Source organism: Equus asinus, chromosome 26 (assembly GCF_041296235.1).
Source record: "Equus asinus isolate D_3611 breed Donkey chromosome 26, EquAss-T2T_v2, whole genome shotgun sequence".
NCBI lineage: Eukaryota > Metazoa > Chordata > Mammalia > Perissodactyla > Equidae > Equus > Equus asinus.
Window position 1 is genome coordinate 25,726,010 of NC_091815.1, and position 27,315 is coordinate 25,753,324.

A 27,315-nucleotide genomic window follows, 5' to 3' on the forward strand; every position below is an offset into this window, starting at 1 on the left:
TTTTCTATGCCCTTCAGTGATGTTACATATAACACACAATAAACCTGCTATGCGCAAAGGTCTTGATATCCTGGATGCTTTTATTTTATTTTATGTGGGAGATAATAATAAGGGAAAAGAATCATAAAGTACATTTGGGTCAATATGAGTGTGGAAGCACAAAGGGACAACATAAGGACATAGAATCTACAACAAGAATTTGGTGGAAACACAAAGCCAGGGCAGAGGTGATGATGAGAGCAAGTCCTCCAGGTTGTTGATGAAATCTTGGACAGGGCATTGCTTTTCTACTGGACGTAGAAGACATACAGCTCTATATTTTCAGGTGACTCCTGCTGATCTGTAGTCACATGACAATAGCAATAGTGCCTTCTCTTAGGCCTGTTGTTAGAATTTAGGGATATGAGGAGGGGGGGATGCAACTGCCCATGTGGGCAGAGCTCTGTTCTCAATGGTTCCTTCCGTGACTGGTAGCAGGCACACAGTGGGACAGGAGGCATAACTCATAGGTGAGTGGGATGATGGCAAAGTCTGAGACCTGGACTTGATGTGTATGTTTGTGGGTGACACCAGCAGGTATAGGGATAAGTTCTGAAGGATGGAGATAAGGTAGAGGAAGAGTTCCATGTGGGCCATGGCCTTGCCCGTGCAGCTGCACTTTCCTGTGAGCATAGGGGAGTGCAAGAGTGTCACACTTGCACAGGGTAATAGAGGCATGGGAAGCGTTCTGGCCCCATCACTCCTCTTAACTTCAGCTGCCTCCTCAGCATCTCTGGGGTCATGATAATATACACTTTATAGTGTCATTATAAAGACTCAGTGGGTTCCTATATTTAATCCTTAGGTAGGATCTGCTGCTTAAAGGGACTCTACAGGTGGCAGCTACTTCTCTGAGGGCTCTGATTCCATCGGATTCCAAGATGGAATAGGTCTAAAGTATCCACAGATTTGAAGGTTCTGTTCATTTCAATTTCTTAACTGTTTATAAAGTGCCTAATTTGTACCAGATACTGGTGAAGAGTAAAAAAGAAAGCTGACACTTAAACAGTACTTATGTAGTCACCCTTCCAATGGTTTGGAGAGATCAATCTCCATTTTACAGCAGGCAGCTGAAATAACTCACCCATGGCCTACAGTTTGTAAGTGGTGGGGTGGGGTCCTGGTTCCTAACCACTGCACTGACTCCCGTTGCCACAGGATTACAGTTAAATTACCACTGTACTAAGATTTTATCCCATGGGTGCAAACCATGCTCATGGGGAAGGTATACCTTGCTACGTGTGCTTGTATGGCTTGCATACTTGAAATGCTTTTAATGTTTTAAAATGGTTGAAAAATATGACAAGAAAAATAATATTTTGTGACACATGAAAATTAAATTCAAATTTCAGTGTCTACTGAAAAAAGGCCTTCTGGGAACCCAGAGTGTCTCCATTTAAGTTTTGTCTTTGGCCACTTTTGTGCTATACAGCAGCAGAAGTGAGTGGTTACAACAAAGTATACCCTGCAAAACCTAAAACAGTTATTATATGGTCCTTTACATAAAAGTTTGCTGACTCTGATTAATGCTTTCATTGTTGCAATTTTGTTTTCCTAGTGAGCCAAGTCAATGATTCTAATATCCTATGATTCCAAGATTCAAAGTTTATGATTTTTCTATAGCTTATGATGCTATGAGTCAATTCCTATTCAGACCTGGACGTCAAATACAGACATGGTTCTGGGGACATAACTAGCATGTTCCTGGAGGAAACTCAGACCATAGAGACCTACCAGAGCAAAAAAGCACAAAGGCTTCAGTCTTCTTGAGGTGACCTTGCCCGTCCAGGGAGTGTTGGGGATAGACGGCACCTGGGCAGCGGAAGTATTTTGGGTCTTTGAGGATGGAGGCAAGCAGGGGAAACACATTGGCGTCCTGGGGTGAAGAAGGGGGCAGTTAGAAGAAATCAGTGTTAGAGTATGAAGTAGGGAAACAGGAGGAGAGAGAGGTGATTGGAGAAAGAGGGGGTGACACTGAAAGTGCAACTCCAACTTAGGAAGAAAGTAGCCTCAGAAATTAGTGTCCTCGGAGACACTGTGGGGAACTCCCATGGGTGCAATGTTGGTCACTCTCTGTATCTCATGGATCACAGCTTCTCTGAAGACACCTTGATGCAGTCACCCACACTTTGGGCACAATGTGGTCCAGTAGCCTGGTCAATCTCTTCAAGGATCTTGGCTGGAAGAGGTCAGAATTCATAGGACAGAAGGTCACAGTGATTATACAAAATCCATTATGCAATAACCAGGACACTTCCTGGCACAAGGAAAGCTTCCAGTGAATATCTGATTATTGAAAATAGTAAATTCAGACTGGATAATGAAGATGAGGCTAGCATAGTTGAGTGGATATGGGTTAGTCTCTCCCATCATCTCTAGCAGGAGAAATCTAACAGCTTGCTTTTAACTATGTTGGAAGGTAGACAAGTTAAAATTTGAGTTTTTTATTTAGCAAGATATTGAGTTTCCTCACTAATAGTTACTCAACAGACCAGACTATCATGTGTTGGAAATGGATTTTATGTGAATCTGACACCAAGTAGAAGGTTATATTAAATAGCCTTACTGTGCTGAGAATCCAAAATTCTGTATTCACTACATCTTGAGGTCCTAAAGTTGAAAGAGTCTAAGGCAGTGGGTTTCTAAGTTTTCTATAGTATGTCTTCCTTCCCGTTGGGAGTGGGAGACATTGGGGAGCGTCTCAAGAGCAGATCCTAAGATTCTGCCTCAGGATGCTTCCCCAGCAGCAGGAATCCATAGTAGAGGGTTGAGCTCACTGATTTTGTGTCACCAAAGGAGAAGTTGAAAGTGGTGAGGACCAGGTTCTTGAGGTTTAATTCAGTGCAGGGATTATTATTATCGTGAAAATGAAGAGGATAGTAAACATTTTTTTTATTTGTCTTCTTATGCCCTCCCTATGTTCAAGGAAGTACTTTATGAAAAGAAAACAGGTGGGTAAACCAACGTAGTGTCTGGGAAAGGATGTTCCAGGTAGAGGAGATAACCAGAGCAAACATCCTGAAGCAGGAGGATATCTGCTGTGTGAGAGGAACAGAGAGGAGGAGGCAAGTGGTTGGAGTGAAGTGAACAATAGGGAGAATAGTGAACAATAGGGAGAAGAGTGGAGTAGAAAGCAAAGTGCCTTGGAAAATTTGGAAGTTGTAGGACATGAGGGTATATAATTCTAAACTTCCAAGTGTTAAAGTTGTCTTACATAAAAATATAAATTTCTAAAATTTGAATATTCTAAAGTTCTATGAGTATAAGTATTAAGCTTCTACATTTCTAAATTCTTAAACATAAAATTTCTCAAATTCTATGACTCTAATGTTATTATTCTAGTTTTCTTCAGTTTTAAGTCTCTAGTATATATAATTATAAAGTTTTAACAATGGAACAGAATAGAGAGCGCAAAAATAAACCCACACATATTATTTATGACTGATGAGTCAAAAATATACAATAAGGAATGGATAGTTTCTTCAATAAATAGTGTCTAGAAAACTGGTCAGTAACATGCAAAAGAATGAAACTGGACCACTATCTTACACCATACACAAAAATAACTCAAAATAGATTAAAGACTTTAATGTAAGACTTGAAACCCTAAAATTTCTAGAATAAAACATAGGTAGTAAGCTCCCTGACATCAGTCTTGATGATGATTTTTTTGCATTTGACACCAAAGGCAAAGGCAACAAAAACAGAAATAAACAAGTCGAACTACATCAAACTAAAAAACTTTTGCACAGCAAAGGAATCCATCAACAAAATGATCGTGCAACCTATGGGATGTGAAAAAATATTTGGAAATCATATATTTGACATGGGTTAATATCCAAAATATATAATGAGCTCATATATCTCGATAGTGAAAAGCAAAACAATCCAATTAAAAAATGGGCAGGCGGTTTGAATAGAACTTTTACAAGAATACATACACATGGCCAACAGGTACATGAAAAGGTGCTCATCGCTGAACACGAGGGTAGCGCAAATCAAGGCCACAATGAGGTATCACCTCACACATGTTCGAATGGCTATTATCAAAAAGACAAGAAATAACAAGTGTTGGTGACAATGTGGAGAAAAGGGAATCCTTGTACACTTCTGGCGGGGATATAAATTGCTGCAGCCACTAGAGAAAATACGTAGATTCCTGAAAAAATTAAAAATAGAACTATAGTATAATCTAGCAATTCTACTTCTGGTTATTTATCTGAAGGAAATGAAAACAGTAACTCAAAACAATTTTCATCCTCATGTTCATTGTAGCATTATTTACAATAGCCAAGACATGGAAAACATCTAAGTGTCCATCATTGGATGAATAGATAAGAAATGAAATATATATATAGGGATATTATTCAGCCATCAAAAAGAAGGAAATCTTGCCATTTGAGACAACATGATTGGATCTTGAAGGCATTATGTGAAGTGAAATGTGTCAAACAGAGAAAGACAAATACCATATGATCTCACTTATTTGTGGAATCTAAAAACCAAACAAAAGCAGAGCACAGAGGTGCAGAGAAACAGATTCATGGTTGCCAGTGGCTGGGGGTGGGAGGTGAGCAAAATGAGTGATGGGGTCAAAAGGTACAAATTTCAGTTATAAAATAAATAAGCCATGTGGGTATAATGTACAGCATGATGAATATGGTTAATAATACTCCATTGTATATTTCTTCTTTTTTTTTTTTTCCTAAAGATTGGCACCTGGGCTAACAACCATTGCCAATCTTTTTTTTTTTTTTTTGGCTTTATCTCACCAACCCCCTCCCCCCGTACACAGTTGTATATCTTAGTTGCAGGTCCTTCTAGTTGTGGGATGTGGGACACTGCCTCAACGTGGCCTGACGAGCAGTGCCATGTCCGTGCCCAGGATCCGAACCCTGGGCTGCCGCAGCAGAGCACACGAACTTAACCACTAGGCCACGGAGCCTGCCCCATATTTCAAAGTTACTAAGCGAGTAGATCTTAAAAGAATTTATCACAAGAAAAAAATTTCTGTAACTCTGTATGGTGATGAATGTGAACTAGACTTATTGTAGTGGTCATTTCACAATACATACGAATATTGAATAATTATTTTGTACTCCTGAAATGAATATAATGTTATATGTCAGTTATATCTCAATAAAAAAATTGCAGGATGAAAAAAATTTTTAAGATTTGATAGTGACATCAATAAGACATAGGAAGAATAGGAATAGAAAGCCTTGGACTCCTCTTTTCCCACAGATACATCAATTCAACACCAACCCAGGGATCAATTCAATTTATGAGAAATCCAGAAACTAGCCGAGAGACTCCTGTACCTGGATGAGTGCAACACCAGTCACTGATAAGAAATTGAAAGGAAAATTGGAAACAGTCTCTTGCCACAATCTCCCCTCCTGGCACATCACCACATGATCAAGAGGGAACCCTTAGTTCTCAGACTCTCCCTGAGAATAGAAGGAGTTGGACTGCACACTTAGTGCCCCAAATTTTCTGGGTGCTACCTGAGGAGCTGGCTTCTGTGTCACCCGCATCAGAACACCATCAGGGCTTGGCATTTGCTAGTTCCTTGGGGGCCACAGAGAACAATGCGGTAGTTTGAAGTAGCATGCAAGTACTCACCACAGCGCCCCCTGTCTCAACGAAGAGTGAGTGGGAGAAGAAACAAACTCCAGCTCCCAGCTTCTCCCTGCAGATGGAAAGAGTTGGACTACAGATCTGAGGCCCCACATTTTCTGGTGCTACTGAGGAACTGCCTTCTATCTCATCTGTCTTGGAGCACTGACAGAGCCTGAAATACACTAGTCCCCTAGCAGCTACAGAAAACAAACTGGTGGCTTGAATTAGCATGCAAGCCCTCAGCACAACTCCTCCTTCCTGCTCAGCATAGAATGAGCAGTTGATAAATCCCAGCTCCAAGCTTCTTTTAGAGGAGGGAAAGAGTTGGACTGCACATATAACATCCCAACTTTTCTTGGAACTACTCAAGACTGACTTTTGTCTCATCTGTCTTGGATTGCTGAGAGGACTCAGTATAAAATAGACCCCTGGGGGCCACAGTGAACAAAGTGGTAGTTTGAACAAACATGTGGGCACTTGTTACAGTTCCTCTCTCTGGCTCAACACAGAGTGAGTGGGTGAAAAAAACACAGCTCCCAGCTTATCCATGGAGAGAGAAAGAGTTGGATTGCTCTTCCAGCATTCCAACTTCTTGGGGAGCTCCCCAAAGGAGTGGCTCCTGTCCCATCTGTCTCAGAGTGCTGAGGGTACTCTAGAGGCCTGAGGTCTTCTAAAAACAAAGACAGTGGTTTGGAGTAGCATGAAGGTTTGAGAGAACCACAGAAACTCTAGCCAGGTTGATTGGGGAAGATCTCTGTATCTAGCCAATCCATAAACACTGGGAGAGGTGGCGTTTTTTCCTAATGCATAGATACCAACACAAAGAGTCAAGGAAAGTGAAGAAAAATGATCCAAACAAAGGCACAAGAGAAAACTCCAGAAACTGAACACAATGAAACAGAGATATATGTATTACCTGACAGAGAATTCAAAACAACCATCACAAAAATGCTCAAAGTGTGTACAATGCTCAAGTTGTACACAAAGTTACAATTTCAACAAAGAGAACATTTTTAAAACAACCAGACAGAAATATTGGAACTGCAGAATATAAAAACTGAACTGAAAAATTCAATAGAGGAGGTCAATGGCAGAGAGTCAGCAGAACGAATCTGAATTAGTGACCTCAAAATCAAATCATTTTAAATTACCCAGTTAGAGGAGAAAAAGAAAAAAATGCATGGAAAAGTGGGAAGTTAGCTTGTGGGATTTCAGGGAACCCAAACAGTGTACCAATATATGCATTATGGGAGTCTCAGAAGGAGAAGAGAGAGAGAAAAATGCAGTAAACTTGTTCGAAGAAATAATGGCTGAAAACTTCCCAAATCTGTAGAAAGAAATGGACATACAAATCCAGGAAGATCAAAGAGTATTGAATAAGACAAACTGAAAGAAATCCACACACTGAGACACCTTATAGTCACACCGTCGCAAGTCAAATACAAAGAGAAATTGGAAAGCAGCAAAAGAAAATTGAATTGTCATATGCAAGGGTACCTCCATTAGACTATCGTGTGGATTTTTCAGCAGAATCTTTGAATGCTTGAAGGCAGTGGGATAATGCAGTCAAAGTCGTGACAGAAAAACTACCAACCAAGAATACTATACTCAGCAAAATTGTCTTTCAAAAATGATAAAAATTTTTCCATGACAAACGAAAGCTGAGGGATTTCATCACCACTAGATCTGCCTTAAATGAAGTGCTTGAGGGTGTTCTTCAAGTTGAAATGAAAGGACGCTAAACAACAATACAACAGCATAAGAAAGTATAAAATTTGTAGGTAAAGGTAAATATATATACAAATACAGAAGACTGCATTGCTGTAATGGTGATGAGTAAAGCATTTTTAATTTTAGTATAAAGTTACAAGACAAAAGTATTACTAATAAATAACTAAAATACTTTAATAGATACACAATATAAAAAATGGAAACTGAGAAATCAATAACATGAATTGTGGGAGGGGGAGAAGTAAAACTGTCAAGTTTTTGTATGCAACCGAAGTTAAGATGTTACCAGATTATCATGGATTGTTATAAGGTATTTTATGTACACCCCATGATAACCACAAAGAAAATGCCTATAGCAGTTAGAGGCAAAATGAGAGAGAGAGAGAAACATGTCAAAGCATATCAATACGATAAAAAGGAAAACAATGAAACACAAAGGAAGACAGTAAAAGAGGAAAAGAGGGGCAAAAGAACTACAAAACAAACAGTATACAAATAACAGAATGCAATAGTAAATCCTTCCCAATCAATAATTATTTACAATATATATGAATTAAACTCCCCAATCAAAAGATATAGATTAGCTCAATGGATAATGAAAACAAGACCCAACTACACACTGTCTACAAGAGACTCACTTTAGATTTAAGGACGCGTATACGGTGAAAATGAAGGGACAGAAAAAGATATTCCATGAAATGATAACCAAAAGAGAGTAGGGATGGCCATACGTATATCAGAAAAAAAAAAGACATTAACTCAAAAACTGTCACAAGAAACAAAGACATTATATAATGATAAAAGAGTCAATCTACCAAGAAAATATAACAATTAGAAATAAAAATGTGCCTGACATCACAGCACCTAAATATGTAAAGCAAACATTGAAAGAACTGAAGTGAGAAATAGATGGCAGTATGAAGTATGAGACTTCAATATCCCTCTTTCTATAATACATAGAACAACCAGACAGAAAATTAACAGTGTATGTGAACAACACTATAGACAAAATGAACCTAACAGACATATACAACGTTCAACCCAACAACAGCAGAATTTACATTCTCTCAAGTGCACATGAAACAGGATAGAGCCTAGGTTAGGTCACAAAACAAGCCTTAAAACTTACGATTGAAATAATACCAAGCATCTTTTCAAACGAAGATGGAATGAAAGTAGAAATCAATAACAGAAGGAAAATTGGAAACTTCACTAAGAGGGGCAATTAAACAACACACTTTTGAACAACCAATGAGTCAAAGAAGAAACCAAAAATAAATTAGAAAATATCTTAAGATAAATGAAAGTGAAAACACAACATACCAAAATTTATGGGATGCAGCAAAAGCTGAATGAAGAGGGAAGTTTTTAGCACAAATGCCTACATTTACAAAGAAGAATAACTTCAAATAAATGACCTAACTTTACACATCAATGAACTAGAAAACGAAGAAAAAGTTAAATACAAAGTGAACACAAAGGAGGAAAAGATTAAAAAAAAATTAGAGCAGAAATAAGCAAAATAGGGAGTAGGAAAACAAGAGCAAAAATCAACAAACTAAGTTGGGTTTCTTTTTGAAAGATAGACAAAACTGACAAACCTTTAGAAAGATTAAATTAAAAAAGAGATAAGACTCACATAAATACAATCAGAAATGAAAGAGACATTACAACCGATAACAGGAATAAAAATGATTGTGTGACTACTGTGAACAATTATATATCAAGGAAATGGATAACCTAGGAGAAATGGATAAATTCCTAGAAACATATAGTCTAGTAAGACTGAATCATGAAGAAATAGAAAATTAAACAGATGTAAAATTAGTAAGATTAAAAATCTCAAAACAAAGAAAATCATAGGACCAAATGTCTTCACTGTTGAGTTCTACCAAAGATTTAAGGAAAAATTAATGCCAATCCTTGTCAAACTCTTCCAAAATATTTTAAAAGGCACACCTCCAAATTCATTTTATGAGACCACTATTACCCTGATACCAAAGCAAGACAAAGATATCACAAGAAAAGAAAAATGCAAGTCAATACCCATGATGAACATAGATGCAGAAATCCTCAGCACAATACTACCAAGGTGAATTCAACAGCCCATCAAAAGGCTTATACACTATGATGAAATTGGATCTATCCCTGGGATGCAAGCGTGGTGCAACATATGAAAATCAAATAATGTGATACATCACATAAACAGATGAAGGATAAAATCATGTGATCATTTCAATAGATGCAGAAAAGTGTTCGGTAAAATTTATCATTTTATGATAAAAAGTCTCAACAAACTAGGAATAGAGAGATATAACCTGAAAATTATAAAGGCCATATTTGAAAAGCCTGCAGCTAACAGCATACTTGATGGTGTAAAACTGAAAGCTTTTCCACTAAGATGAGGAAGAAGGCAAGGATGCCCACTCTCATCACTTCCTTTCAACATAGTATTGGAAATCCTAGCAAGAGCAATTAGGCAAGAAAAAGAAATAAAATCATTCAAGTCAGAAAATGAATTAAAATATTCTCTGTTTGCAGATGACATGATCTTATATATAGAAAACCTTAAAGACCCCACAAACAAGCTATTAAAATGAGTACATTTAGTAAAGATGCAGGATATAAAATCAACATACAAAGATCAACTGTGTTTCCATATACTAATAACAAACTATCCAGAAGGAAATTAAGAAAACTATGCTATATACAATCGTATCAAAAAGAATAAAATACCTAGGAATAAACTTAAGAAGTGAAAGACTTGTACATTGAAAAATAAAGTACAAAACATTGGTTACAAAATTAGAGGACACAAACAAATGGGAAGATATCTTGTGTTCAAGGATTGGAAAACTTCATATCGTTAAACTATCCATACTACCCAAAGCTGTCTACAGATTTAAATCAATCCCTAAGACAACCTCAAGGACATTCTTTACAGAAATTAAAAAAAAATTCTGAAATTTATGTGGAACCAAAAAAGATCCCAAACAGCCAAACGAATCTTATTGAAAAAGAACAAAGGTGGAGGCATCACCCTTCATGATTTCAAAATATATTACAAAGCTGCAGCAAATAAAACAGTATGGTATTGGCATAATGAAAGAAATATAGATCAATGGAAGAGAATAGAGAACTCAGAAATAAATCTACTCACATATGGTCAACTGATCTTCAAAATGGTGCCAAGAATAGACAATGAGGAAAAGATAATCTTTTCAACAAATGGTGTTGAGAAAACTGGATATCTATGTGCAAAAGAATGAAATTGAACCTTTACCTTACAACATACACAAAAGTCAACTTAAAATGGATTAAAGACCTAAAAATAAGATATGAAACTGTGAACTGCTACAAGAAAACCTTGTGGAAATGCTTTATGAAATTGGTCTTGGCAATGATTTCATGAACATGACACCAAAAACACAGGCGACAAAAGCAAAAATAGACTAGTGGGACTACATCAAACTAAAAAGCTTCTGCAGAGTAAAGGAAACAACTGACAAAATGAAAAGGTAACCTACAGAACGGGAGGGAATATTTACAAACCATGTATCTGAGAAGGAGATAACATGCAAAATGTATAAGAAAAACCTACAACTCAATGTAAAAAGCTGATGAACTGATTTTAAAAGGAGCTAATGTCTTGAATAGATATTTCTACAAAGAAGACAAACAAATGGCTAACAAGTATGTGAAAACATACTCAATATCATTAATCTTTGGGTCAATGCAAAGCAAACCACAATGAGGTAGCATCTCACATCTATTAGGATGACTATTCTCAGAAAAACAAGACAGGTGTTGAACTTGTGAAGAAACTGGAACACTTGTACACAGTTGGTGGGAAAGCAAAATGTTGCAGCCAGAATTGAAACAGTATGGAGGATCTGGAAAAATTTAAAAATAGAACTGCCATATGATCCAGCAATCCCACTTTTGGGTACATAGCCAAAAGAAAGGAAATCAGGAACTCAACGAGATATTAGCACTCCTATGTCATTGGAGCACTATTCATTTTTTGAGATTCAAAGTTTTACCTAAAAATATTCCAAGAGTTTAGACTTTTACAGTTTCTATATTTTATCTCTAGCTGTAAGCAACCACGTAAGACTATAATTACTATTTTATCCCAAACAGGTTTACAAATAGTGTTAGAGTGGCAGGCATCATGAGATGAGAGGAAAGGATTGGGAAAGGAGAGTAGCACCTGCTAAATCTTGATGAGGAAGCAGTCAATGAAGTCCCAAGGGTTTTGGGGGTCAAGGGATGTTTCTTTGATCTTTACCTCAGAGGCAATGTCATCCTTGAGCTCCTCTATCAAGTAGTAGACACGATGTGCCATCCTGGCAAATATTGCACAATTCCAGAATACATGCCACAGAGCTGTGGGAACTAGGCAAAGGGAATTTGTCAGTGATGGGCACCAGGGGCCAGCATGGGTTGAGCCTGGAGGCAGACAGCTAGTCTAAAAGTCCAGCACTGAGTTTGAGAATTAGGTGAGTCCATTTGCTTCTTAGAGACTCAGGACTTATTTGTACTTTCCTCTAAATGTTTTGGGGAGGATTAAGTCAGGTATAGGCAGACGCTTAGTTAACTGAGGTTGGCGGTGAACTGAGAGGTAACCGGTGGGCACCTGTGGCCAGGGTGTGCTCATCTCAAGGAAACTCTTATTGGTCATCCACAGTAGCTTCAGGAATTTCTTGTCTTCACAGTTGAATTGGCTTCCAAAGATGACAGAACTGATGCTGTTGCTGACAATAAAGCTCAGGAAGAAGCCTTATTGGGCCCCAGGTGATAGAAATTTTCTATGTTGGAAGCAATGATGAGCAGCATGGGATGTGGAATCATTTAGTTGTGGCTATGAGTCATGGCTTGGCTGCTTAGAAGAATGTGTGAGTCATTTCAATTTTGTGTGCTGAGTCTAGATTTCCCACAATGCAAGTTGGTTTAATAAACACTTCATTGGTTGATGAGGACTCAAAATCATTATGTGTGTTAAATATTTAGCATGGTGTCTGGCATGTGGTAAGCACTCAACACGGGCTAGCGAGGCTTATTGCTATTTTTTGTTATTCTTTCTATGCGTTTGTAGGAAGAGTTACATACTTGGGAAAGAAGTTCTGGCAAGGGACATAAAAAAAAGAATGCTTGATTTCTGAGTCCAGCTCTACCCCTGATGCCATTTGGTCTATTAAGAAAATTCCTCCCTAGGCGTCGGTTGCACCATTTGCAAAACACGATGCTGGTCTTAGCTCAAGGCATTTGGGACAATTTCTCCCACATAACTCAAACACTGACAAATATACAATTTTACAAATGACTATTGTGGGTATAAAGACATTCAAAACTTTCATGTAGATTCTCTTAAGCCATCCACAGAGCTCAGGTGAGAAGTCTCTGATTTAGAGAAATTTGTCCCTCTTTCACTCATTTATTTATTTTTGTATTTCTCAACCTCGGCATCTTTTCTATGTATACCTCAGTGTTTTCTAAACTTATCATTGGGCAGAGAGTGGACTTCTTTAAAAATGTAGTGAAACTTTGATTTTATCTGCACAAAAAGGCAGAAACTCATGCTTTGGCAAATTCTGCCTGCAATTTCAGGGGCTCACAGACTCCCTGCCGTGCAATGATTAAACTTTCTGGACACAAGGATCTTTAAGGGTCTTTCATCTTAACTTTTAAAATGGACCCTGACTGGGAAAATCTGTGAATGCTAAATTAATCTTTTCTCATCCTCTCCCAATCCAGAGCTTTCTCCTGCCAACACCTCTCCTTTGGAGACTGAACTCACTACAATCACCCAGTATGCTTGTAGCGCTCCACTTGTTGGCATCCATACCACTGGTGTTATGAAATTCTTCAAGCAGAAATCCAACCTCCTCCTGGATCCACTCCTCAATGCTCAGCTTTCCCATCTTGAAGTCTCAAAGGAAGGTCAGGGAGAAGTGTCAGAGAATCATCCATTGTTCTCTTTTAGCCAGACCTACACCTGCCAGAATCTCAGTTTTAGGCTCCCGCCTTCCCTTCTGTTTATGCCCAACCCTATGCTGGACGGGGAGGGTGCCAGAATAAGAAAGCTCTAGACTCTATTCTCAGTGAAGCCCCTTCCAACCTCCCCAGGCTCAATGGGGAGACCAAGTCATAGACTGAGGTTGGAGGATAGGGAATCAGGCAAGGAATGTTTCAGTGAAATCAAGGAGAGCTTCTCAGAGGACATATTTGCAACTGGATAAATAATGGGCTAGATGCATTAGAAGGTAAAGGGAGGGATAAGTGCTATGTGAAGTACTCTGAAATGGAGAGACTTTTCTCAATACCACTTGGATTTTCTAGACATGCACATTTATGTACAGTTAAAATCACACTTGGATATCAATGTATCTACACTAAAGAAATTACCATGTAGTCAGAAACTTCCAGGTATGGAAGGATGGTTGAGTTGATATTTGTAAATTAATCAAAAGAGTGGGAGGAATGACCAATGTAAGTAAGAGTTTATGACTGGATTAAGGGACAGATGGGTGAGCGAAAGAGTAAATGGATGAGTAGAGGGGAAATAAGTGGACTGCTTGAGAATCAGATGGATAAAAGTTTGGAAGAATAGATGTATGGAAACATCAAGAGATTTATTAATGAATGAATATATGGACTAACTATGGATGGATTAATGGATGGATGGATGGATGGAAGAATGGAGAGAATGATGTGAGAGTATTTGGAATTGAAGGGTGTGGGCAGTTAGAGATGTATGCATAGGTAACACTAGACCGGGATCTACCTAAATGAAGGAGGCAGGTGCCTATGTGTAGTGGGTATGTGTGTGTTTGTGGAGGAAGGTTAGAAGTAACCTTGGCTGTGAGGATTTGATTGGGTACATAAATCATGTAGTTAATCTATTAAAAATGAGAACGGACATAACACAGCAGGTATTCCAGAGCCAGATGGTTTGGGTTCAATCCTGGTTCTCCCACTTACTCACTGTGTGATATTATCAAAACTTTCCTACTCTAAACTTCCTTATTTGAAATTCTATGATGCTGTTAATAGTTCCCTTGAAGGTGTCAATGTGCTAGTGAATGTTTAGTACTTATGAAAAATCTGAGACACAAGAAAGTGCATTACAAACATTTCATGTTTTTGCTGTTGTTATCTACCATGACATTGGGACTTTTGCTCTATTGAAGGCAATTCTCCAGGACCACTGAGCTCATCTGCTCGGTATACCATGGCCTCCTTCACTGCTTCATGCCCACATAGAATAACTACTGGCTGGGGACCTATGTACATGGTGAAGACTGGGCCATATTTCACCCTGAGCTGGGTGCAAAGGAAGACAGAACAAGAGGAGGATTATTGACCAACCAAGAATTTTAGGGTGGAGACTCAGGGGGACACAGATGAGGAAAGGGGGATAAAGGGTAAGTCCTGATGTTGGAAGGACTATTGAAAAAGAAAAGCAGAGGAGCCTTGGTTCCTGTGATCCTGGGTGAGCCCTTTCCTTCCCAACATTTTCCCAAGCTTTAGTTTTCTCATCTGTAAAATTACAGACTTGGGTTAGACAAACTCCAAAGTCCATTCTTCTCTCTCTGAAATGCTAACCATCTAGAATCCTAAGATTTCATGTTACTGAATCTCAAAGTTCAACCTGAGTGTCAGAGGCCTTGTGTTTAAGAATTTAAGGTGCTATAGTTCTAAAGTTGTGAGATTGTGAGAGTGTGAAGTTCAATTATACTAGAAGTCTACATTTCAAAGATTTTAATATTCTGGGACTCCATACTCTAGTTTGGCATGTCTGTGTTTCAAGGAGTCTGTGGTTTAGAAGTGACAAGCTTTTAAGTGTATCTGGCTGTAGAACTAGTTTTTCTTCGGCCTGCCTGAGAGGAGAAGAGAGACTCAACCTGGTGCCGGTCAAGAGGTGTGTCCAGGGCATCATGTTCTGCCTGAACGGATTCTGGGAAATCAGCTTATACTGAAATCTGAACACCCCGGGATTAAAGTTTTCTGGGTATGGACACCATCAGGGAAGAGATTGCGCTATCCAGGGGATGGTTATATAACCAACAATCACCAGTAAAGGCAGATTGCATTCACCCAAGAAAACACCTCGCCCTTTCCCTTTTCTTCATATTTCTAGTCCTCAGGTCTAGACCTCTAAACTCTGAGGTGAGGTCAACTCCCAGTTTGAACATCTCTTTGTTAGTGCAGAGACAGTGGAACATCATTGTAGCTTAGTGCAATTAAGAGTCAAGCAGGGTTCAAGTCTCTGCCCTATCGTTTCCTCATTGAGTGAGTCACCTAATTCATCTCTGGGCCTCAGTCTTCCCATTTATCAAATAGGATAACCATACTGTCTTCCAAAGGCTTGCTAGGGAACAAGGATGACTCCTTTGCCTTTGCCAGACCTAACTCATCTGTTTTTTTTTAAATATAAAAAAGGGAGACAAAGATTCAGAACACCAAGAGAAATATATCATTAGACAGCCCCTCCTTTTTCTACTCAAGATAATATTAAGTAATAATAAACCAAGATCACCTGTATTGGTTTATCTGACCTTTGCTGTTGAATCTGTGGAGGTGTGTGCATTTGTTTCCAAAATCTAAGATGTAGAGACCACTTCCCAGCCCTAATCTCAGGAGAGAAATCCAACCTGGCAGTTTGTTAAATGATGTGTTAATTACACAGATGTTCATTTTATTTTCTTTAAAGAGTTTGTTAATATATTGTACATTCATTTGTACATATTAGAGGCTTCAAAAGAAATTAAGCATTGTATTCCTGGACCGTAAGGGATATACTTAAACATCTATAATAAATCTGTAATAAACATCCATAATAAATAAACATTTCTATCTGATGCTAAGATGATACACATTTGTTATACATAATTTAAACAACACAGTAAAGGATAAAGAAGTAAAAATAACTTCTATGGTAGATTAAATTATTGTTCAGAAATATTTGTTCCTTCTTTCCCACCATCCCGATGAACAGAGTGTATGTCCTCACACCTTGATTTGGGGATGGCCTTGTGACTTTCTTTGAGTAGCAAACGTAGAGTGATCACAGACTTGAAAAGCACCTGAGCGACTTCTGGTTTCTGGTCTGGCGTGTAAGGATCTCGAAAGTCATCACTCCATCCTAACAATGAATAAAAAGCTGAACAAAGTAAAAAAGCAACAAGTCTTCTTAGATCCAAGAAGTGAGGTCACAGCACAAAGTGTTGTCCCCAAAATTGGAGAGACTGACAGGCCAATATAGAAGATCACAACCCACCAGACTACAAGTCTCTATGGGCATCAGTGCCGGGGTAGGAGAATCTAGCTGTAACTGACAGCTAGGTGTGAGAGGTTCATGGTGGGCCAATCTGAGAGATAAAAATTCCAGGGAGACTCAGTCATTGGGGGCCCCCAAACCATTGTGAGTTTTATCTCTGGAAGCTCTACCATGTTCTCACATTGAATATCAGGAAAATATCTTCATCCTTCTGGCAGAAAGACAGGGAAAGGAACTATTTTGAAATCCAACCGAGAATTCTGTTCTTAACAAATTCTGCCCTCAGAAGAAACTATTTAACCAGAGCCTAACCAGCTAGATTTTCTTTATCAGAGCCTAACTGACATAGGGAAGGGGAAATACCCAACACCAGCCCATTCTAGCCATCCTGTCCCACCTAAGTGGGAAGACAAAACCTGAAAAACACTTGTGAAGCTTGCAGTCCAGACACAGGCTCAATAAAGAACTGAGACCTAATCATAGGATCATAAAATGCCTCCCCCCTCCTCACACCTCACCACCACTTTACTAAAGGCCTGTTTACAGCAGTTCTTTGACTGAGTCATCAAGTCTGGCTATCAAGAAAAAATTTCAGGATGTACCAAAATGCAAAAAGTAGTTTGAAAACACAGAACAAGCATCAAAACCAGATTCATACATGGCAAACATTGGAATTATCAGACCAGGAATTTAAAGCAACTATGATTATCATGTTGAGGCTTCTAATGGATAAAGTAGACAGCATGCAAGAACAGATGGGCAATGTCAGCAGAGAGATAAATGCTGTAAGAAAGAACCAAAAAGAAATGCTAGAGATCAAAGGCCTTGCAACATAAATGAAAAATGTCTTTGATGGACTTATTGGTACACTGGACGTGGCTGAAAAAAAGAATCTCTGGCAACAAAGGAGCAGAGGGCCTACAATGGAGAAAAGAAAGTCTCTTCAACAAATGGTGCTGGGAAAAAAACTGGACAGCCACATGCAAAAGATTGAAAATTGACCATTCTTTTTCACTATTCACCAAAATAAACTCAAAATGGATCAAAGACCTAAAGATTAGGCAGGAAACAATAAGGCTTCTAGAAGAGAATATAGGCAGTACGCTCTTTGATATCAGTTTCAAAAGAATCTTTTCGGACACTATAACTCCTCAGTTGAGGGAAACAATAGAAAGAATAAACAAATGGGACTTCATCAGACTAAAGAGCTTCTTCAAGGCAAGGGAAAACAGGATTGAAACAAAAAAACAGCTCACTAATTGGGAAAAAATATTTACAAGCCACTTATCCGAAAAGGGTTAATCTCCATAATATACAAAGAACTCACATGGCTTAACAACAAAAAAACAAACAACCCGATCAAAAAATGGGCAGAGGACATGAACAGACATTTCTCCAAAGAAGGCTTAAGTATGGCCAATAGACACATGAAAAGATGTTCATCATCGCTAATCATCAGGGAAATGCAAATCAAAACTACACTAAGATATCACCTTACACCTGTTAGATTGGCAAAAACCTCCAAAACCAAGAGCGACAAATGTTGGAGAGGTTGTGGAGAAAAAGGAACCCTCATACACTGTTGGTGGGAATGCAAACTGGTACAGCCACTATGGAAAACAGTATGGAGATTTCTCAAAAAGTTAAAAATAGAAATACCCCATGACCCAGCCATCCCATTACTGGGTATCTATCCTAAGAACCTGAAATCAGAAATCCCAAGAGTCCCTTGCACCCCTATGTTCATCACAGCATTATTTACAATAGCCAAGATGTGGAACCAACCTACATGCCCAGAAACTGATGATTGGATAAAGAAGATATGGTATATATACACAATGGAATACTACTCAGCCATAAAAAAAGACAAAATTGGCCCATTCGCAGCAAGGTGGATGGACCTCATGGGTATTATGTTAAGCGAAATAAGCCAGTCAGAGAAAGACGAACTCTATATGACTCCACTCATAGGTGGAAGTTAACATATTGACAAGGAGATCTGATCGGTGGTTCCAGGGAAAAGGGGGTTGGGGGGAGGGCACAAAGGGGGAAGAGGTGTACGCACAACATGACTAACAATAATGTACAACTGAAATCTCACAAGGTTGTAATCTATCATACCATTAATAATAAGAATAAAAAAAACATTGATCCCTTATCTTTTTTTTTTTGACAAAGCTGTGTTTTGGGAATAAAGCAAAAGGATGTTAGCTATGAGTTTAATTAATGGCATTGGTTACTAGGTTTCAAGCTATGAAGCAAAAAAGTACTATTAAGCAACTATAAAGTTTTAATATTTGGCATATTCTGGAAATATTTCTAGTTTATGTGACTCTGACTGATTTAATTTTTGTCTAAAAACACTTCTATGTCTTCTCTTTGCTTTACCACTGTGTAAAAATAATGTTAGCACAATAATCTAGTCTGTTCATGGCCTGGCTTATTTTGCTGTGAGTAGCCTAATTATTTTAAATATCTATAAATACTTCTGTTTTTTTCCTAGTCGGATTAACTAATATCACTTTATTAAGATTACAAAATCATGTGTTTAACTGACTTAAATTGTGATAGGTAATATCTTTATAAAAAGATATGCATTCTTATAATGCTTCAGTCGTAAGGACTGGATGTTTTCAATTTAAATTGCAATTTTCAGATTCATAATTAGCTTTCAGAGCTTAGAATATTATTAAATTGAAGAGAGCTAATTAATAAATAATCTTTGAATATCTAGATAATTTCAAATTAAGAACAAAGATACAAAAGACTGCTTACTGAATCACTAAACAGTTTTAATTTACTCGTTGAATAATTTTACATATTCTAGAACAGTGATAGATTAATAAGATAAAGTATCTACAATTGCTATTGGATGATGTTACTATATGTGTCCGTTTTTGCCACCTTATGATTTCAAAAGTGATGTGTAAAATGGACTCATGGACAGAATACCTAAACATTTCTAACTTCCCTGCTTCTTCCTTTTAATGAAAGTTAGTTATGCTGGCTAAAGGTTGTAGTTAGTACAAATGGTTGAGACTACACTAGGTACAATATTTACAGAGAAATATGAATACGTATATAAAGGACAGTGAAATATTTCATCTGTTTGTCAATCAAGGGAATTGTTACCATTTAAGAAGGGAGTTTTAAATAACCATTTAAAGCCAATGGACATAGTCCTAAGGGTAAACAGCAAATGAAGAAACATCTATTCAAGAAGATCAACAAAAATTCAGTAAGAAAGACTAAAGTTGGTAGAATTGGAACTATGACTGCTCCTTTCCTCACCCTCCTAACTCGGCAAGGGAGAGACTCCATTCCAGACTGCTGCGCAACAACACGGGGCTTCCTCAACCCCAGCTCCCAGTCAGAGGGCTTTCTTCCTTGGGGGACTTGGACTTCAGCATTTTTCATCCTACTCCCGTCTATTCATTCCTACGGATGAGTTCTGGGCAAGTGCAGCTGGGAGATAGGAGCTCACTCCTTCTGTGTAACCCCTAAAGGCAGAATGGAGGCTCCACCTTGGGCACGCTGAGAATACTGGGATGAGAGAACATCGTACTGCTGCTCTCCCTCCACCAAATGCTCAGCTCCTAGAGTAGAAGTGTTACTCAGAAAGAAGCTTGCAGTTGTCCACGGGCCCAGCTCTAGCGTCCTGGATCAGAGATTTTGCCTGAAGGGAGAAGCAGGCTGTAAAACACATACCCACTACACATAGGCACCTGCCTCCTTCATTTAGGTAGATCCCGGTCTAGTGTTACCTATGCATACATCTCTAACTGCCCACACCCTTCAATTCCAAATACTCTCACATCTCTCCATTCTTCCATCCATCCATCCATCCATTAATCCATCCATAGTTAGTCCATATATTCATTCATTAATAAATCTCTTAATGTTTCCATGCATCTATTCTTCCAAACTTTTATCCATCTGATTCTCAAGCAGTCCACTTATTTCCCCTCTACTCATCCATTTACTCTTTCACTCACCCCTCTGTCCATTAATCCAGTCATAAACTCTTACTTACATTGGTCATTCCACCCTAATGAAGGTACATCTTGAACTGTGTGCCATCTAGTTTGCAGGAGAGAAACAGAGGATAAGGAAGCTAGAAGGAGCTCATTCAGTGTGAGAACAAATATCAAACACTGACCTCAAAGACTATTGTTTCAAAAGGATGCTAAAATTAGATCAGATTAGTTTGCACAGCAATTTATGCCCTAGGGAATTATTGGAAACAACTGAGAGATCAGGCAGGAATTAGTGGGGTTTAACAGCTGTATGTGGTCAGGGAAAGACAGAAAGAGAGCCCTACCAATACCACTGTCATCCTAGGATGACTGTGGGCATACTCACAGCTGTGCTTCCCTTAGGAACAACTTCAGAGGCTTAACTCTGTGTGGGAGAAAATAGAGTTCACTAAAATAGCTAAAATAAGTCACTAAAAAATAAACAAGCAAATAATAATAATAACCCCAAGATTTGGGGAGAGGTGGCTATACCAAGAGTTGCTACAGTATATTATCTAAAATATCTATTTTCCAATAATAAATTACAAAGCTTGCAAAGAAACAGAAAAGTATGACAAATAGACCAGAAAAAATAAACAGACAACACAAACTGCCTTCGAGAGTAATCAAACGTCAGATCGAAAAGAAAGCTTCAAATTAGCCATTATAGATATATTCACAGAACTAAGGTAGAATTAAAGAAGTAAACGAACGTAATGATGACAATATGGCAGCGAATAGACTATAGACTGTCAATAAAGAGACAGATTATAGAAAGGAACCAGATGGAAATTTTGGAGTTGAAAAGTACAATACTAAAACGAGAAGTTCAATAGAGGGGCTTAACAGTAGATTTCAACTGTCAGAAGAAATAATAAGTGAACTTGAGGATAGATCAATGGAGATTATGCAAGCTGAAAAATAGAGGGAATAAAGAATGAGGAAAAATTAACAGAGCCTCAGAGAAATGTGGAACGTTATTAAGCACACCAACATACATGTAATGGTAGTACAGAAGGAGAGGAGAACAAGGAAGAATCATTAAGAATGTTTGGAGAAATAATGGTTAAAAGCTTCACAAATGAATTGAAATAATGATAAACTACATACAGGTATGTAACCAAGAGAAATGAAAATATATGTTTACACAGAACTGGTACACAAATGTTTATAACAGCATTATTCATAACAGCCAAAAGGTAGAGACAACCAAAATGTCCATTGGTATGGGTTGAACTGTGTCCCCTAAAAAGATATCTTGAAGTACTAACCCCTAGGTCCTCAGAATGTGACCTTTTTTGGAAATAGGGTCATTACAGGTATAGTCAAGTTAAGATGAGGTCGTTAGATAAGGCCCTACTCCAATATGGCCAGTGTCCTTAGAAGAGGAGACAGAGACCCACAAGGAGAAGAGGGCCCTGTCATGATTGTCGTGACACTGGAGTGGTGCATCTTCAAATCGAGGAATGCCAAGGATTGTCCACAAACGTCAGAAACTAGAAGAGGCAAGGAAGGATCATTTCCTACAGGTTTCAGAGGGAACATGGCCCTTCGAACACATTGGTTTCAGACTTCTAGCTTTCAGAATTGTGAGACAATAAATTTCTGTCATTTTTTTATAAAGTTTTTAAAGTCATGTTTATTGAAATATAATTTTCACTCGGTAAAATTCACCCTGAAATTTGAGAAATGCAATCACCATCCTAATCAAGATGTAGAACAGTGCCCCAAACACTCTGTTATGCTCCTTTCCAAGTAAACCCTACCTGACCCATAGGGACCCCATTGACCTGTTTTCCATCAAAAAGATCAAATTTGATCATTAAAATTACATATTATGGAAAAATTTGTAAGCATTTAAAGTTTTTTTTTTTAAACTACCTTTCAAAAGTTTCCTTAGTCACCAACAAAATGAAAATAGCTTCACATTTTACTACAGAAATGCAAGATCTTTTGCTCAGTGCAGAGATAAATCTTAGGCAGAATTAAGTCCACCGTCACCATATATATGCCACAACAGCAATATTTAAATAAGAGTACACCACAAAAGAACGCATAATCTTTAGAATAATCCAAAGAATGGGATTTCAAAATAACCTTTGTAATTTAAAGCACGGTTGACAAAGTTATTTTAAGATAGTTATAGAACAGCTGGTCTAATTATTGCGTCAAGTTTCAAACCTGGATTGGTCGGTAGAAGAGCTGCTCTAAATAAGGCTGTTGAATTCTGTGGAAATTCTCTATGGGGCTGCAGTACAATCTTCTTAGATATACGTTCCTACAGATATTTGCCACCTTCTCAAAATACACTCCTGCTACCAACATGAAAGGGACAGAGAAAGCCAAAACCTCTATTAAGTATATATCACTTGTCACATGGTCATCTACACCTTACCTACTTGAAAAGCTTTTTTCAAGCACCCCAATTCTGCCTTTCAAGCACCAGCCCTTAAGTTCATCAGCATCTTGAACTTCACTGAGCTGAATCGCGTGCCATGGCTGAAGCTTCCATTGTTTTTAAGCCACCCAGTTTGTGATACTTTGTTGTGGTATCTAGGAAGGTAACAGCCCTAGGAAGCTAATACATCCATCAACAGATATATGGGTAAACAAAATGCGGTATATCCATACAATGGAATTTTATTCAGCCATAAAAAGGAATGATAGCATGAACCTTAAAAACATTATGCTAGATGAAATAAGCTAGACACGAAGACCATATATTATATGATTCCAATAATATGGAAGTCAAAAATAGAGAATATATAGAGACAGAAAATAGATTAGTTATTGCTTAGAGTGGGAGTAGGGTGACAGGGCAGGGGAGAGATACCTAAAAGGTATGAGGTTTATTTTTGTGGTGATGAAAATGTTCTAAAGTTGACTATGGTGATACTTGCATCACCTATCTATGAATATACCAAAAGCCACTTAACAGTATACTTTAAACTTTTTTAAAGAAAAAAAAATCCACTGCAAAGAAAATGGCCTGTCTGACTCCTATATCCTGATTGGTTCTTCCTACTAGTGACAGTATAAAGATGACTGACTCACCTAATTTCTGAGAAGAATTTACTCCAATAAAACAAATTATTTTCAGGAAATAAAAGGGATATCAACTCCTTCAAGCCTGTCTCCTACTACCTGCTGTCACCCCAAACCACTTGAGTCTCTCTTATTCCATCATATCTTTTGACACTATGTCCTGTGTTTCCATCAGAGCCCTGATCACTCTGGGCTGTCAATGCCCAGAGATGAGTCAATCTTCTTTGCTGCACTGTTAGTCCCAAGTAGTCAGTAAATGAATCTATCCTGGCCACCGTTATGTCATCAGGTCCTTCACAGGGCCCAACTTGGAACAGGGACCTGTGTTGAATGATTACAGTACCTTATAGCCCTCAGAATTTCTAGGAATTTCTAATGGGCTGTCCTCATCGATGAAAATGAAGGATCTTTTGAAGGTCTAGATCTCTTCAGTGCTTTACCCAGAGAGAAAAGTTCAGCAATTCTCTCTCCTGCTTCAAGTATTAAATTTCTACGTAAGATAATTTGAGAAAGGTTTTTCACAGCTAAGAAACGTTTGATGACCATTGGACTGTGTGCTTTAAGAGTACTTGTAACTGTTTGTAATGCTATGTTTATGGAAGGAGTACCAAGTCTTTAATGATGAGTGCTTGTATGTTTGTGCCTCTGGCAGGCATGGAGATGCGCCACTCAGGTCTCCCTTCAAGAAAGAACTTGCTATTCAGCTTCAAGGAGTGCAGTGAACTGACAGCCTCCAGCAGCAGCACCTTGAGTATCCACTTCAGCCTGGAGCAGAGTTCAGGCTCCCCCAAGAAATCTTCAGCCAGTGACCAAGGACACCTGGGGTACAAGCATGACCATTTCTTTCTTTTTTTGTGTGAGGAATGTTTGCCTTGAACTCAGATCTGTGGCAGTCTTTCTCTACTTTGTATTTGGGATGCCTCCACAGCATGGCTGACAAGTGGAGTAGGTCCACGCCTGGCATCCAAACCTGTGAACCCAGGCCACTGTAGTGGAGTACACTGAACTTTAACCACTCAGCCATGGAGCTGGCCTCAAGGCATGATCATTTCTTGCCCAACATGAGACATCTCTAACAGCAATCTTCACTTCAGAGATACCCATTGGATGGATTGCAGGTCTCTTATCTGTGCATGGTGGTCTGAGTCGCTCCTTGCCTAATTCTGCTTCCTCCCTTCTTTCCTTTCATGGATATGGTGTCAGATCTGCATCCTAGTCTGAAGACTTTTCCTGAACCATTCTTCTTGTACTTCTCCATCTTTTGTATTTCACACACATTGCTCTGCAATAAAATCATGCACTATTAACTCCGTCTAAGATTCTGCTTCTCAGAGGACCCAATTCACATAATGTGCATCATGGCATTTGTTATGCATTACATACCCAGTCTCAAAATTCTCTTCCAATTTTGGAAAATTCCCTATTGTATCTCTTCATCATGAGAAAGTCTTTGCCTCCCACCACAAAAGCTGAAGGAGCCGTTGATTCTTCCTCCCAACACCCTGAGCCCTAAGGCTTTAACTGTGACAATGGCTTGGTTAATTGGATCATCCTGCCTGGAACTTTGAGTCTTGTCTAAGGAAGTGACACAAAAGCACAGACACAATTAGGAAGTTGTCCCCAGTGGCCGCAATGACTCAGGAGTCCCATGGCAGTGGTGTTCAGTGCCTAGGAATAGGTGGGGTGGCAGTGGCAGTAGCAGCCCCTAGCTGGATGATTCTGGCCATTATCTTAGCTGACGTTCTCCTGGCACAGTGTCTTTTTTTTCCTACTCATATTCTTTGTCTGGTTTTCCAGAACTCCCATTGATTTTGTGAGCTAACCAGTGCCCCTCTGTAGCCAACAGGCTTTACTGCTTAAAGTGGCCAAATTCATCTTATGTTGATTAAAAATAGCAACCCTGAAGTGTTACTGGACCTGAAGGTCTCTGGGGCAGGGGTGTGGCTAGAATAGAAATGGTAAAGGATGAGCTGTTTAAAAGGCTCATGAACCTGAACCTTCTCTTCCTCTCACACCTGACGTCCAGTACATTAGCAAATCCTGCAACTTCAGACATCACAATAGATTCCAAAATCACCAACTTTTCCCCACCTTGACTGGTTCTGCTGTGTCTGAGCCAACATCACCGCTTGCAGTAGCCTCCTAATTGGTCTTTGCTTTTGTTCATGCCCCCTTCCTCAGTCTACTCACCATACAACAGCTAAAGTGAGCCTTTTAAACATGTCAATATATGTCATCCTATGATCACCAGCCCCCAAAGACCTCCATCTCACTCAGCTCCTCACTGAGGTGCACAAGGCCCCATACAATCTGACCTTTTAACTCCGTTCCCTCATCTCACTTAATCCTACACTCTCCCTCCCTCCTCCACTACAGCCACACCTGTCTCCTTGTGGGTTCATGAACACACAGGTGGCCTTCTGTCTTATGACTTTGCTTTTCTTTTTTTAAAGATTTTATTTTTCTGTTTTCTCCCAAAAACCCCCTGATACATAGTTGTGTAGTTTTAGTTGTGGGTCCCTCTAGTTGTGGGATGTAGGATCCTACATGTAGGATGCCACCTAGCATGGCTTGATGAGCGGTGCCATGTCTGCACCCAGGATCTGAACCAGCGAAACCCTGGGCTGCTGAAGAGGAGCGCATGGACTTAACCATTTGACCACGGGGCTGGCCCAACTCTGCTGTTTTCAATTGTTCTGCCAAGAACACTCCCTTCCCAGATATCTGCACAGCTTGCTCCTCACTACCTTGTGAAACCACCCATGACCCCCAATTTAAAATTCCAATCCTAGAATTCCCTATCCCATTTCCCTACTTTGCTGTTCCTATATTCTGTTTACTTATTTATGATGTTTATTCTTAATTGTCTACCTCCCCCACTAGAATTTAAGCTCCACAACGGCAAGAGTTTTTTCTCTTTTGTTCATTGATGGATTCCAAGTACCTAGAGATTGTGCTGGCACATATTGGGTATTCAATAAATATTGGTTGAATAAAATGAAAAATGAAGGATGCTTTTCATCAACTGAGCAAGTTGACGGAGTTTAGAAATGGAATAATAGAGCCGTGGGTGATTTAACTATTCTTCAAAATGGATGGGGGAGTATTTGGAACTGGAAATTGAGACAAGAACAACTAGAAAACCATGTTTAGCAAGTGAGATGATGGGGGAGGGAGAGGTAATGAGCCAGCAAGAAGGTTGAGGCTGGGGTATTACAAGGATGGCCCACCAAGGGGGAAATCTTTGGTGGTGAGCTGGCAGAAAGGATAGCTAATAACAAGGAAGTCAAAAAGGCCGTTTTAAGTTGTTTTCAGTGCCCTATTGACGTCCCACACAATACCCAATAAACTTGCTACAGTGGGCAGTTTTGAGTTCTTTGTTGCCTTTTTGGGAGTGGTGAATATGAGAATCAAGGAGAAAGGATTGTGACTCACATTTTGGTCATTATCAGGGCAAAGACAAAGGAACAACATAAAGACATGGAATCTACAGCAAGAATTTGGTGGAGGCAGAAAGCTCAGGAGGAGGTGATCCGTGATCTGGAGGATGAGAGTAAATCCTCCAGATTGTTGCTGAAA

General features: G+C 38.9%; 1 pseudogene; it reads right to left on the reverse strand.

Annotated features, from left to right (window-relative positions):
- Positions 1 to 448: 448 nt before the first annotated feature.
- LOC106843258 (cytochrome P450 2G1-like) lies at positions 449 to 20,717 on the reverse strand (annotated as a pseudogene).
- Between the last annotated feature and the right edge of the window lie 6,598 nt (positions 20,718 to 27,315).